Raw genomic sequence first — 14,611 nt, forward strand, 5'->3', positions numbered from 1 at the left:
ATGGCTTTCATTATTTTCAGAGTGCCTAAGCTATCAACAAGCTAACATTTACCTCAGCTGGATCCCAAGAACCACTTGTGCCAATTACACTTATGTCATACCAGTAAATACCTGAGGGCCAGGCATTCCAGATAACTTGCTAGATATTGCCAATACCCATCTACTGATGTGCCAGCACCTTGTCATCCAAGAGAAAGGATCTGCCATCTGAGCAGTCAGGAAGGCTGCCTGCTCCACCAGCAGTAGACTTCATGTACTAGTTTTTCTTTAGATACACATACCTGGACAAAACTCAGCACAGAGGTTTCAGGGCAAGAGCCCTTGAGCTCTCTCCGTCAGTGCTCAGGTGAAAGAATAGGATTCCTGACGCCACATACCATCTATACCACGACTTGACTGTCACATAGGTAACTTGAAGCTTGTGTACAGGGGCCAGATTTGGTAGCTACTATCAATAGAGACCTCGGTGAAAAACTGTCCCCAAAAGCAGAATCAATACTTGTACAGCAGTCCCCAAAACCAAAGTGTTTTTATTTGAAGATGGAGAACTGTGACCAGCAACATACTGTGAAGAAAAAAAGTTACATCCTTAAATTGGAAGAAAAAATTTAAATTACTGCAGTGGTAAATGTAGATCAGTTCTGAGGCCCAGCCACCTAATTGTCCATTAAGATATCAAAAAACAGATTCTTCTTCTAATGTAATAGTCTTCTAAAAGAGAACCCAAGAAAATGCTAAGCATTACTCATGATGGAACTACAGGACAGAGCTTTCGACTCATGACTCATCCAATAAAAGTGAAAGCAGTTCATAAGAGATTCTGAGAAGTTTCAAAGCACAAGATAAATTTACCTTTAAAAAAACCATTTCAGTTAGAAATGGAGGCGGGGGGAGCGAATCAGTTACAGGAAACATAGTGCAATAGTTACAGCTAGGGAATGAAAATAAGGAAAACATTCTGCTTTCCACAACAAGGTTTGTCACCAACTTCTTCCCCGCTACACAGCAAGTTATTTAACCTTTCCATATTTTGAGGTAATGGTATATCAAATTCTCCTACTCTCTTCAGTGCAGCAACAGATTACATTTGCAATAATGTTGGGGGTTGTTTACTTACATTCCTTGAACATCAAGTTGGTTTTAAGATATCTGCCCAAATCTAATTCCAAGAATTGAAGAGTTCATACATGTGAGAGTGGAATGCCTAGTGCACAAAAGTGCATTGTTTCTTTTTTTTAAAAAAGTGAAATGGTTGACCACTGAGAGGAGATGACTAAGAGGGGAATAAACACAGAAAAATAAGTTAGGAACCTTTAACATCCTAGAACCCCTAAAAGATTATAGAGAATAAAACAGAGCAAAGTCAAAACTCAGAAGGAAAATGCTGTTTTACAAAACGTGCCATTTATTCCCACAAAGTCACTGTGACTCAGGAGCTGGTATCACATAGTCACCAAAGAGTTAAGGTTGAAGGGACCTCAGTAAACTTCAAAAAGGAACATTCTTATGGTTAATACAAACTACCAAAGTTAAAATTAATTAAAATTTTAAAATCAAGTCTCATACCTCAAGACAGCTGCTACCTGTATATTGCATCCTCCTCTTGGAATGTCACTGAAAGTTTGGCTTCTGATTTTAACTGAACACCAGCCTTTTCCAGGATGACAGCGAACAGAATGGAAGAACTAGATGGGACCAGGGGTTGTCAATAAGACATACATGTAGAAACACCCAACAACCCTGCCACTGACTTCAGTGGTGAAATAAGCAAAACATGTATCATAAGTTTATGAGTCAAGGTTGACTGGGACCTTTTTAAAATTACATATACAAAATACCAACTTTTGCAGATAATTATCAGGTCACATACCCATAAAAGTCAAGAAAAGCTACTTTATTACCTGCTTATCTTACTTATTTATGGAATAGAGCCAATATTAGTCAGCACAAGTAGCTTCTTGCAAGCAAGAAGGCTTCAATCAGTAAGAAGTGGAGGTAATTAAAACGAGGGAAATCCAGAACACAGTTATACCTACCAATCATGTCATCTAAATTGTACTATTTTATTCATTAAAAATAAAGCTCTGAAACAAAGATGCCATATTTTGTGCAAGTTCTTGATTACCTTTCTGCCGAGGGAGCATGTAATTTACAAGAAAGAGGACTTAAAGCTTTAAGTGCCTCTGACTTAATTCAGCATGCTGTATTGATGGTCCCATTTAGATGATTCCATTTTAGGCCCCTCTAACGCATTAAAGGCATGACTTACTCACATCCATTTGGCTAATGATCCCCTACTGCTCTAAAGTAAATGACAGCTATTTACAGTAAATTATTCAATTAGATAGAGGGAAGTGCAGTATTCATTTTATATTGTTTGACATGGCAAAACAGAAGTGTGCAAGAAGGCAGGTGGGGCATTTTAATCTTTCAGAATCAATTGTTTAATCCACAGCAAGAGAATAAATATACTCCACAATACTTGTCAGCATCAGATTTTTATTGTAAACATTCTGAGACTGAAGTGTTGCAACTCCAGATAATACTTCTGAAGTGGGCAGAATTCTAAGTCATTATACAATGCAAGGAATGCTAGTAACCAGCATCTTACAGAACTGCGCACACAGTTACTTTTTTTTTAAACACGCTAGCAGGAGACTGAATTTCCATTTTAAACAAATATTAGGCATGAGCAATTCTGAATACCAGTTATTTGTAATGGAATTTATACTACAAAGTGCCTACCTCATTGTCAGAAATGGGGCTGAATCTCTCAAGACACTTGGATAGTGGGTATTTTTAATTCACAAAATCCCAGGAAAGGACAGCTCAGCTGCCCTCACAAATTGAGAGGGATTCAGAAAAAAAATCAAATAAAGGACAAGCTACAGAAGTGCAGATTTGGGCTAAAACACAGCCTGAAAGAAGGGAGTACGATCACACTGCAATAACTCAAAAATAGTCTTAGATTTGAAGACCTTTTCACACATTCTTCTATTCTTTCCAGGCGCTGAAGGGTGTGCTTTCATGCATGAGCACATGCACATGTTACAATCCCCACTTTATACATGCTAGTGTGGCCACCACGCCTGAAAAAGGCTGAAACCATGACTTTGATGTCCCCTATCAAACCCCTGCCTCCTGAAGGGAGGAACAAAGGAAAAGCTCTCCTCATTATGGGTACGAGCACAAAGTCCAAGGTGCAGGTAAGGCCACTGCACATCCTAAGCCCGTCAGTGACCATGCTTTGCACCATTCTCAGGCCTCCTAGCATTTAATACACAGAAGAGGAAAGAAGAGGCAATTTGCCTGAGTCCTCCTGGCTAGCCCTGATTGTGGAGAATTTCTCTTTTCCACAAGCCCAGAGTGTCTCAGAATAAGTGCCGAGCACCCCAAATAGAAGAACACTTCCCTCTGGCTAACCTGCCAATGCATTTAATTTTCTGCAGGCAGAGGGCCAAGTTCAGCAAGCACAGCTCCCACTAAGTTTAATGGGAGGTTGCTCTTGCCTATGCCAGCAAGCAAAGTTTGCCCAGGCACTGCAAGCAACATACTACAGAAAATACAACTGTAGCCAGCATCTGTATTCAAAGGATAAATTTGAATGGACTACTATTTTTTTTCCTCAGTGGTTCAGTTCTAAAGCTGCTGGCACAATGAAACCCTTCCTACTCTTGGTATGTACTCACTCGCTTCTGTGAGCAAGAATTCCAGATGGCCGTTTGTAATGATGACTTTAATCAAAAGACCAGCTTACCACGACTAGCTTAGTAGACTATTATGTCATCTGGTGCCTATATACCCAAAAGCACTAGCTAGTTTGTTCAGAAGACCTCCTACACACATGGCTACTGAATTCCTAAGGAAGGCCTGCATTTCAATGGCTCCAGAGCCTACTTTCTGCAATTCAATACTTGCTTATTTTGCTAGCTACCATCCCCCTCTTATGAAAGATTTATCTTATTTTAATTTCTAGCTCCACCAGAACCAAATATATTAGGCAGATTTTAGTCTAGATTCTCAGTGGCTCTGAGCTACTGATGCTGTGCCAATTTTTACTAGGCAAAGATTACTGCATTATTATTTGCAGAAACTCAGAAATCCCCTTCCTTTGAAATACCTTTTAGAGGCTATAGTAATACAAGTAATAGCAGTAACAATTCTAAACCTTAGCAAGCAATACCCTGATCTTTCAGTCTCTAGTGGCTATCTCTGCTTGACCTACACTACTTCATACAATGTCTTCCTTGTCCACCCTCCTGCTCTCAGACTAAACATACTTATATCTGCTGACATTCCCTCTGGTGCACAAGAGGCTTGGATGTACATTCGTTAAACATGCAATGATCCTCTGAAACATTCCACAGTTAATTTCCAGTGAAAAATTATCTGCCTGAAAGGCACTGAGTCAAATCAGATTGCAAGCCAATCCTTCATCTAGTAAGGAGTTAAGAATAGTGAAAACACTTAGCATGGCACTTGAAATCACCCAGGAAGCCCAAACTGTAAAAAAAACAAAACAAAACACAAAAACACACACACAAAACAAAACCAAAAAACAAAAAAAACAACCCCAAGCAATCACAAGATTGTTCTCTACACCAAATAAATTTATATTTTTCCAGTTCTGAAATCATCCACCCAGCCAAACAGGAAAGTTCAGAGCAACTGAGACATTAAAGGTACATTACACATCATAGCTATACTGAGCAGTACTGAAAATGAAATATTGAGTATGCAAAATAGTTTATATATTTCTGAACAGTTGTTCAGAATAGGCTGCTTGGAGTGGTAAAAGTTAGAAGACACTGAAGTGGAGGAGGCAGGAGCGATCAATATTGCACTTCACAGTTTCCCTTAAGCTCTTCACAGAGAAGTCCTTCCTTCCCCAATGCCAGGCTGTGATGGGTGCATTAGCTGCCCACACAGCTGGTGGGAGCACAGCTCAGTGGGCTGCTCACACCAGCGGAGATGGTACAGCCAAGCTGGCCTAAGAAAACGGCCAATACTGTTGCCAAGAAAATATAAGAGCAACTATTGGAAGGAATGACTTAACCTACGATGAAGCACTTGACATCATCTCCTTTCAGATGGTACAAATAGGAATGCTGAGGCCCAGGGACTCAAGCTCCCATGTCCCCATCCCCATTTACTGCCAAACCCTTCTGTCCCAAGCAAAAGCCCCGTCCTTATTGTGCACAAGTTTCTCCAAAGCAAGGACATTAACTACATTAACAAATCCAAATGGACTTGATTTACAAATATTATTTACAAAACACCCAAACATCCCTCAGAGAGGGCAGACCACAGTAGTATGATACCAAAACACAGTACAATTTCCCTCCACCTTATGCAGGTGCACTGCGTTTTCATTCATGTTACAATTAACAGACATTACAGGTCAGGCGGACACATCAGCTAGAAAATGGCACGATGATTAGTTAGCAGGCCTGCTCATATAACATCAAGCTTTGCTTAGTTTTGAGGCTTTTTTTCCTCCCCTCAAAAGCTTTGACATTGTTTTCTAGCTATGGTAATATTTTGATAAAAGAACAGGCAACATTTCCACATAAGGTATTGAGTGTGCCATCCTATAATGGCCCCTCTTCCTAATCTCATAATTCATACATGTTTAGATTTTTTGAAAAAATTATACAGAGTACTTTAATAGAACTGACCACAAGATAGAATGATTCCCTGAGACTTTCCAGGTCTCCCACAATGTCAGCAGCTGTTTAATACATCTCTGTAGAAGTCCAGATTTTTTTGTGGGTTTTTTCACATTTTCTTTCCTAGAAGCCAGAAGTCCCCTTATTCTCAAGTCCTGTGAATGCTCTCTTAAGTCATATACTTAGGAGCTAGAAACGGGAGGAGAGAAGCAAGAGCACTCAAACACACAAAATATGTAAGAAAATAGATGTGAAAGAAAAATCTGCTCTAGGGAAGCACTTGCATTGAAAAGGACTGTGACCTGGTCTGAAAAGCAAGCAAAGATGCACCATGAAGAAGTCTTACTGCATCCTATGCTTCTAGCTTAGCACACCACTTTGTGTTGGAAATAGTAATTCCCTGGCACGAGGCAATGCTCCAGCAATGATGAAAGCACATTTCAGGCACAGTACTGTGTTAAATTCTAATCATGCATCCTTCAACCAGACAATCCATGTTGGCTAAATTTTTCTTTTGCAAATCAACTTAATTTGGCTCTTTCTAAATTCATCTTTCTTTTCCTTCATTTAATGATTTCTCCAGAAATGCTTAAAATTGAGGACATTTTGAGAACTAAATTACAAGATCTGGCATATGAAGAAGACCCAAATTCCTATAAATAGATGAATATCCCATTTTCTGGAATTCTAATCAGCTTCTGCTTTTTATTTCATCCCTATTAGATGGCAATCTCCAGAGCATTTTTATGACTGCTGAATATTCATTCCTGCTTTTTCCTTTAAAGGAAACCTATTGATTGACTGATTTTGTAACTCACAAAGTGCAGGTCCCACGAGGAAAAAAATAAAGTGGACATAAAAGTACCAAAGTTTATACCTTATAAGGTAGAAGGATAAACAGGATTTCAACAGTAAACCTCTTTCTACTTGAGAGACGGGCATAAAGCTCTGCACCTCACAGACTCCACATTGGTGTCTAACAGTGCTGTGCAGCACAGCTATATTTTAACATTTCTAGAGAAATACAGCTCCAACTTAGTATCTACCTCACATTCACAGATTATCTGCATTTTCTCAGGATGAAAAATAATAATACCATGTTTATATTAAATTGCTACTGTAACTAAGGGCTAGCAAGAAGGTCTCTTTGTTGGTTAGCATGGGCACTTTGAGAAAGCAGGGAGGATGGAACCCTGCATATAACAACACTCCTCAGTCTCCTGGGTTTTTGTCTCCCACTTCGTTGCACACAATTGCTCCTCTGACGTCTTCCAGCTGTCAGACCCCTCTTGAGCACTGTAATGGGACTGGCAAGAGCAGCATCCGGTGTGTGTCTGCCCAGACACCACAGCAGCCATGTCAGGGAGGCGAGCAGTACTGAGTCACAGCTGAAGGCAGTGCTGTGAGTCCTGTCCCACACACAAATGTCAAAGTATATACTCACCTTCTCAGTTATGAGTCCAAGAAAATGCAAAATCAAACCAGATTTTCTTTTGTTCATAGCCATGTTCCTACAAGTACCTTATATAAAAAGTAAGGCAGGAAAAGCTGCCACACAACACACACCTAAAGTAATCTTACTTCAGCCACACTTTGACAGAAAGCCTAGGCAGCAACAAGATTTTTCCCTTTAGCTAGCAAACAGATCCCATTTCCCTTTTTTCCAGGGCCCACATCCATATGTTCAACTATAGTTTTGGTATCAGCATTTAGTTTCATATGGTTACCATTTCTAAGGAAACCACTTCCTCAGTATAGACACAGTTAGTATATTTTCTTATTTATATGTTATTCTTGATTTGGCAGAATACTTCCAGAGTGTGGGAGAGGGGGGAGGAGAGACTGCATGGGATAGAAATCAAACCTAGAAAATCAAAGATAACTTTATTCCTTAAGACATGGTAGATCAAATACAAATCACTACAAAAACAGTTTCAAGCTCACTTTCTACCTTTCTTTTCACAGTACAGCTATCACAACTGTTCAGATCTTTTCTGGTGAAATTACATATAAATGCATTTATAAATACATGCAAGCATTGCATGAGGAGGGACTAAAACAGCCAGATCACCATCTTCACTGCTATTTGCCTAGGTGCATCTAGCTCTGCTTTCCCGGGGAACACAGCGCCCTGGAGATATCAGTGACTTTGCTCACTTGCAGTCTCTTGGATATCACACACAATCATCACAGTGTTGGTAGAAAACTCAAAGCATTTATGCAAGTGCAATCTCTAGCAGATCTACACCTTGATGTAGTACATCATGGTGGCTAGCTAACAGAAGCAGCAAAGGCAACCAAAGTCTCCAGCACAGGTTGGGTATTATTCTATCTTCATTTTCTTTTTGTTGTAAACAGAAACAAAAACTAAAGTGTGCTCCAACAGGCAAGGAATAACTTTGTCATTTCAATACCAAGTTTTGAAACAGTAGTTCCAGAACCGAGTATCCATAAACCCTTTAGGCTCCAAGACTGGCATTAAATACCATGGCTTTTAAAGAAAATAAAACCCCAGTCCTCAGCTTGCCCTGGTATTAGTGGCTGCCAGAAGCGAGCTTTTGCCTACTCTAGCAGTTTACAGGTCAATGCATTGAACTGAAACTGGCAAAGACACAAGTCCAAGAGACTCAAGAGCACAAGTTTCAGTCTGACACTGCTGTGGCATGGATTGACATCAACCATTGCAGCTGCTTGCTCCATCACACGATATCAGAATGATTCTTTTAAACACATAATAAATATTGCCTTGAATAAACAACCAGCCACTCGTCCTGAAACATCTCACCTGGCCTGGAACAAACAAGAGTCAGAAAAATGAAATACCAAAAGGTCAGTCCACTATTAGTACAATCAATGCTTTCAAACTCACATTTGGGCTGAAAAATGCATGTTTAAATCCTATATGCAGTGTATGCTTGACAGTGTAGTTTCTTTACATGAAGAAAGTTGACATTAGCAAATTAGTTTGATCCTGACCTTTGAGAACAAGTTGTCCTACTTTTAATTCTTCCTGTGCTTGAATCTGACCAGGTTTGCTTTCCCAACTGCAATGTTATTGCATATATATTTTCTACCTCTTCAATCTGTTGGTGGTACTCCAGCTGTCTTCTGAGGACAGCTAATGATCAACAGCCTATTAGATTCTGGTGAACAAGTTTTCAAATATTTTTTTTTTCTCCAAATGAAAGTAGATCTCATGAAGCAGATCCTGGGGAATAAAATCTCTCAATGAATCAGATCAGATTCAAGGGATCAGGTTTTCAAATAAAGAATCATAACAAGAAGACCCAGAAATCTTTTCTAAATTTAATGAACGCTGATTTTCTGGGTCAAATATATGGATGACAAAGCACACCTGACATGAATTTGAAAATTACTTTTCTGAAGCTAAATATAATGTTGTAATATAGATTCATTAGGAATGTAATCTATGGTGAATCAACAGCTTTTCCCTTATTGGAGGGCAGCATGGGTGCCAACAAGAGATGGTGGTCATGGAGCAGTGCCAGGTTACACCAGCTGAAAATATGGCTTACTCCCCTTGCCACAGAGAGCTAGAATCTAAGAATACTAAGCTATGGCCCAGGTTTATTAAAGTGCATCTCCAACTATTGTATTCTCTCTGAAATTTTTAGACTTTGTCCTGAAGTACACAATGAACTAGAATTCAGCTCATGTAACGCAACAAGCTATCCCTGGGGAAACACAGCATCTCTGGGTACCACTTCCCTACACAGAAAACTCAGTGTAAATGCTATGCTTCCTTTCACCCCCATACACTGGTCTTACCTTGCAGCATAGGACCAGTAAGTAGAAATGAAAAGCTGCTTTTCTGTAGGATCAGAGCACAATCTGAAACTGTATGATTCAGAAAGTCCTCTTCAGGATATAATTCAAATTTTGTAAACATTAAGAATTTATCAGCACCGAGCTGGTTAATAAAATCATTTGTGTTGTCACTATTAACTAGGTTATATGAAGAATTTAAATGAAAATAATTTGAAAAGACATTACATGAAGCAGAAAAACATTTAGCTCCTCTTCCAAAAGTTTTGCAACTTTATCCACAATTTTTAGGAACTATTTCCTGTGAGCTGCATACTAGAAAGGATTTTGATGACAAAAAAAATCCCATTAATAAATCAATTGACATTTCATGATTAGTAAAACATCATATTAATTACTGTCTTCATTAAAATAGTCAGACTTACAGGAAACAAAACAGATATCCTTATTACTATGAACAAAGGTAACATTCATTGCCAGTCAAAGACTGAGATTTTTGGTTCCAGTGTTCATCTCATCTTGTAACAGTGAGAAGCATGTTTAAGTCCATGAAGTTTAAAATTAATCAGATGACCCAAACAATGAATAAGAAATCTTTCCCTTTAAAAGCATTAACTGTTCCTTCATATTATGTGACACAAACAACATTGAAGCTTAAAAGTAGTTTTCAAAACTATAAATCAACAACAAAGAAGTCAACATACTAATGCAATACAGATGTAAAGTTCAGTTTGTTTTTCACAGCATAGTAGCACAGCTTAGTACTTAGACATGGCATTTACTTTTCTGTCTTTTAATCCATCCTAATAAAGAAGCAGACATTTACCCTACAAGCCACTTTTTCAAGCCATCTATAGGCCTTCTGGGTGGATTTCTGCCCACTGCAGGCTTGCAGAGTAGAGAACAGGAAAAGTATTAAATGCTTTAGCCTACATGGGCACATCGCATCTCTACTGTATTAAGTGCAGACATAATTTTCGTAAAAGAAAAAACAAAAACCTACATATTTGCCCAATAGATTTCTACATCATCTACATGCTCCCTTTTCAGTAACTTTAACAGATATGAACTAGCAGAGCTAAGTTCAAAGAATTGCTCCAAGAAACATTTACCATCATAGAATTAATAGCTTACCAGGAAGGGGATGGATGGTGCATGGCTCTACTTATTTTACAGTTCTTGTGAACACTAGCCTACCTACCAGTTTGGACATCACTGGAATATCAGATATTATTAAACTGAAGCCTGGCCAGCAGTTGACATAATGCTGAAAGTAGACTCAATTCCCTTTACTTCCACTGGAGCAAGGAAAGAAAGCTGAGATCACATTTTGTTACCAAAATGGAATTTTTAGAAGAGAAATGGAGGGGCCAATTCAGCCCTTTTGAAAAAGCTACGCAACCTCAAAATAATAGTCAGGGCTGTGATGTGATTGAAGCAACTAGTATCACATTTTGGGGGCCAACTTACTAGGTATGCCTTTGTAATTACAAGTTTACATCCATCCAGCTGGAGGAACAGCAGTAATGGTGCTCATTTCCAGAAGATCAGTATTTAATTGTTAAAAATGTTTTTTTTAAGTTAAAATTCTTTCTGAAATCATATCCTCTTTGGTTTCTTTCTTGGCCCAGTTTTCAGTACTGGAAACTGCCGAAGTCCATCTATCTTGAACAGGCTCTTTAGCTGGGAAGGCAGAGCACCTAAAGCTGGAACAAGACCCTTCTGCCTGAATATTTTCCCTCTGCACTGAAAAAATGCTGCATTATCTCTCCCTTCAGGTAGAAGGGGACACTCATTAAATGTGCAGAAATCTGTTTTAGAACAGGAAACCTGCAAGCTAGAACTGCACAAACTGAGCAAGTACAGTCCCGCTCCAGCTGCCTGCATCATAGCTCTCCCAGCCTTGGTTCAGCTTGCTTCTCATCAGCCAGAAGGAACGTATGTTGTTCTATGCTGAAAACTCATTTGATGGTTATTAGCATTTAATCCAGCTCGTTTATGCTAACAACCAACACCTTTTGAAAAATTCATTGTATACAGTATTTGCCATCCAGCCTCCCAATGCCTTCTTCAATAATATACAAAAACAGCATGAAGAAACTTTACAAAAGGGAGAGGTATCAAAGAGACACAGAGGGGTATGTAATGCAATCATGAAACATAAGCAGAATCAAGCTCAACAGCACTCATTTTCTAGTATAACTAATACATCATTGATGATGGTTTGCTGTTAGCTCTGTGTTCTTACCTCACATCTTGTTTCAAAGGAAAAGCATAAGCTCAGCTGTTGCTAGATCTACTTTATCTTTGGCTTGATGCTAAGTGCAAATATACCTCTCAAACTCACCTCTTTTATGCAGGCCAGAATTCAGATTCCTTCTCTGCGATGACTTCTTTGACAAGACTGCAATTCTCTCTATGGACAGCCTCAAAGCTCTGGAAAAGGAGTATTTTCTGTTAGTTCTAGTTTTGTAGGTTTTGTTCGTTGTTTCGCGCACCCCCACCCCCCAGGTCCTTTCAACTTGTTTGCATATCTAATAGCAAGAGAATGTAGAATCTTGAATATAAAAAAAGTAAACTATTTCAAGCAGCAAGAACAACCAACAGGGGAATAACATACCTATGTTATATAATTTAAGGAAAAGCTGCAAATACACCACTTAGCATGCAAAGAAATCCAAGGTTTCAGTCCTGCCAGGATCCCAATCCAGCCAAGTACTTAAGGATGTTCATAGGAACCAAAATGAAAAGCCTCATATGTTTAAAACCTGACACCTGCTTAAGTGCTTTGCTACATTAGGGCCAGTAGCCTCAGCACTTCTCAGCTAAGCTGCTTTTGAATCTTCACTGAAATTCCTTCCATCGTCCTTCGGCACTTGCCTTTAACCTCTCCAAACACCCTGTGGTTTGGATCAGGGGCCACCTGAGGCTTGCCTCAGCACAGCTGCTGTTTCTCCATGAAAGTGTACATAGTAAAAGCAGTTTCTAAGCCTTTGACACAGCCCTTGAAATGAAAGGGAAACCTGGTACAGAAACTTTAAGAGCAATACTGAAAAGAACATGCCCTCATGCAGTTGCTTAGATCCAAAACAATTTTTTTAATGCCTCGTAGGGAATGGCTGCATACCACACCTACCTTAAGGGCTATTTGGAAACAGCTGCTCTTGGAAGTTCATTTGGAAGTGACACACTTTTCCAGACAGACATGGTTTTCTGGTTAGAGCACCAGTCCGATTCTGTCCCTGGTTCTTGTGCAGCCCAGTGAGTCACCTACACCCTGATTCAGCAAAATGCATGCCTAGCCAAGAAGATACAGAGTATATGCTTAAGGCCAGTTTATTAAAATTTGAGCATGTTTGTCAAATAAAGCAAGTTTCTGCTTTGTTGGACTAAAGTCTCATGTTCTACAAAATATATAATTACAGCAGAGGGCTATTCTTCCCTTTAACTTGCCTTTCCATCCTGCCTATTTAGTTGATAAGCTATATGAAGTAAAACTTCCTTGGATTGCACCTTCATATTTAGCACAGCGGAATGGGTTTTCAGTACAGGTTTCTCAGTGCTTTTTTGTGGTCCACCTTCATGCTGAGTGTACACATTAGGCTCAGTAGTGCTTAGTTATGAAGTACTACCTTAAGAGGGTTTGTTTCTTGGAGTTTGGGTGTTTGGTTGGTTGATTTTTGTTGTGGGTGGGGTTTTTTTGGGTTTGGTTGTTTGGGGTTTTTTTGAGTGGGGGGTAAGGGGGGCTGTTAAATAGAAAAGTCAAGAACAAAACTACAGCATCTGAATGTTTTGCTTTCCCCCAAGCTCCAAGAAGGAAATAACTGTAGTGTGTGATCTAGTACACTACTAGTAAGGTGCTGAACAGGTGCAGAAATCTGCTTCCCCTGAGTCACCTCAGCACAGTTATGCTTTTCATATGATGTCACGTGGACACAACCTGGTCGTCCAGCCCTCCAATCACTCTAGATACAAAATAATCATATACCTCTAGTCATTTCTTGCTTTATAGTATTCCTTCACCTTCCAGTAGCTTCAACAAATATAGCTCCTGTTTGCCAGATTTGACAGGTATGCAGGACATACTCAGAAATCTGTATTTTCTGGACTGGATGGGAACTCAGTTTCAAACATTTTATAGCTCTGAGAAAAATTTTCAGACTATTTTATCCTCCATTGTGTGAGCATAACTCTCAGTTAAAGACCATTAGGGTAAATTGAATAACTCTAAGATACGAAGATTTGGCCAACACTTTTTTAGGCAAATTAAATATACGCAGATTGTAATTGACAATCTATTTCAAATGATAAAATACATACAGCATATTGCTGTGTCTCAGACTGCCACAACTTTCATACTGGAAACAAAATGCCTAGCAATCCAATCTTTAGATGTGTGTTGCAATGAAAAAATAATACCAAAAATGCATAGTTGTAGGCAAATGACAATATAGATTCATGCAGGAAAAAAATAGCACATGAGTGGAGAAGATCTTGTGATTAAAAAGTTGAACCTGGGACAAACTCAGATAAAAATTAATTTATTGATTAGAAAAAAAGAAAAACCAAAGAATGGCAAATTGAGGCTGCTTTTGATTATATCAAAGTCTGTCTCATTGTTTACCAATACCCCAACAAGTCTCTGCACGTGCATCATCCCTCACTACCGAAAATGACAGTAAGGCCTATGTGTCTGTTGGGATGGTCTCTTAATACATGAATGAGATGCCAGCACACTACAGGTATGATGCAGTGTGGTGGCTGACAAGCAACTGCCTTCTCATTATTCAGCCTCTGATCCCCTGAAATACTATCCTAAACAGAAATTATTTGCACAAATGGGTATTTTGAACATCAAAAAATGAAACTCACACTATCCACAGAAAGCCAGATCATAGGAAAAAACCAACTTGTGGAAGTACATAAAATAGTGTCCCTCCCTTTTAAAAAAAAAACAAAAATAAATCAGGTTAGCATAAGTCTTGTCTGCATCACGAGCATGTCTCTGTTACTCTGTTCAGAGAGATACCACCATAGTCTCCCAGGCTCTAGGACCAACACACTAAACCTACTCATCTTTACCTTGAATAAAAATCCCAAATCCATGCAAGACTAAGTCCCCCGTGTATAAAGCAGGGATTCATTGTGCACAGAAC

General features: G+C 39.1%; 1 protein-coding gene across 3 annotated transcripts in view; it reads right to left on the bottom strand.

The window, feature by feature from the left end:
• Positions 1 to 12,219, bottom strand: part of INSC (INSC spindle orientation adaptor protein) — a 119,683-nt gene extending 107,464 nt beyond the window's left edge. For all 3 annotated transcript variants that reach the window (XM_037403186.1, XM_037403184.1, XM_037403183.1), the window contains exons 1-2: positions 12,076 to 12,219; positions 11,803 to 11,891 (exon numbers count right to left, since the gene is read on the bottom strand). The gene's annotated coding sequence lies outside the window, so the exon portion shown is untranslated. The remainder of the gene's footprint in view (positions 1 to 11,802; positions 11,892 to 12,075) is intronic.
• Between the last annotated feature and the right edge of the window lie 2,392 nt (positions 12,220 to 14,611).

The sequence above is a fragment of the Falco rusticolus genome, chromosome 10 (assembly GCF_015220075.1).
Source record: "Falco rusticolus isolate bFalRus1 chromosome 10, bFalRus1.pri, whole genome shotgun sequence".
Classification (NCBI taxonomy): Eukaryota; Metazoa; Chordata; class Aves; order Falconiformes; family Falconidae; genus Falco; species Falco rusticolus.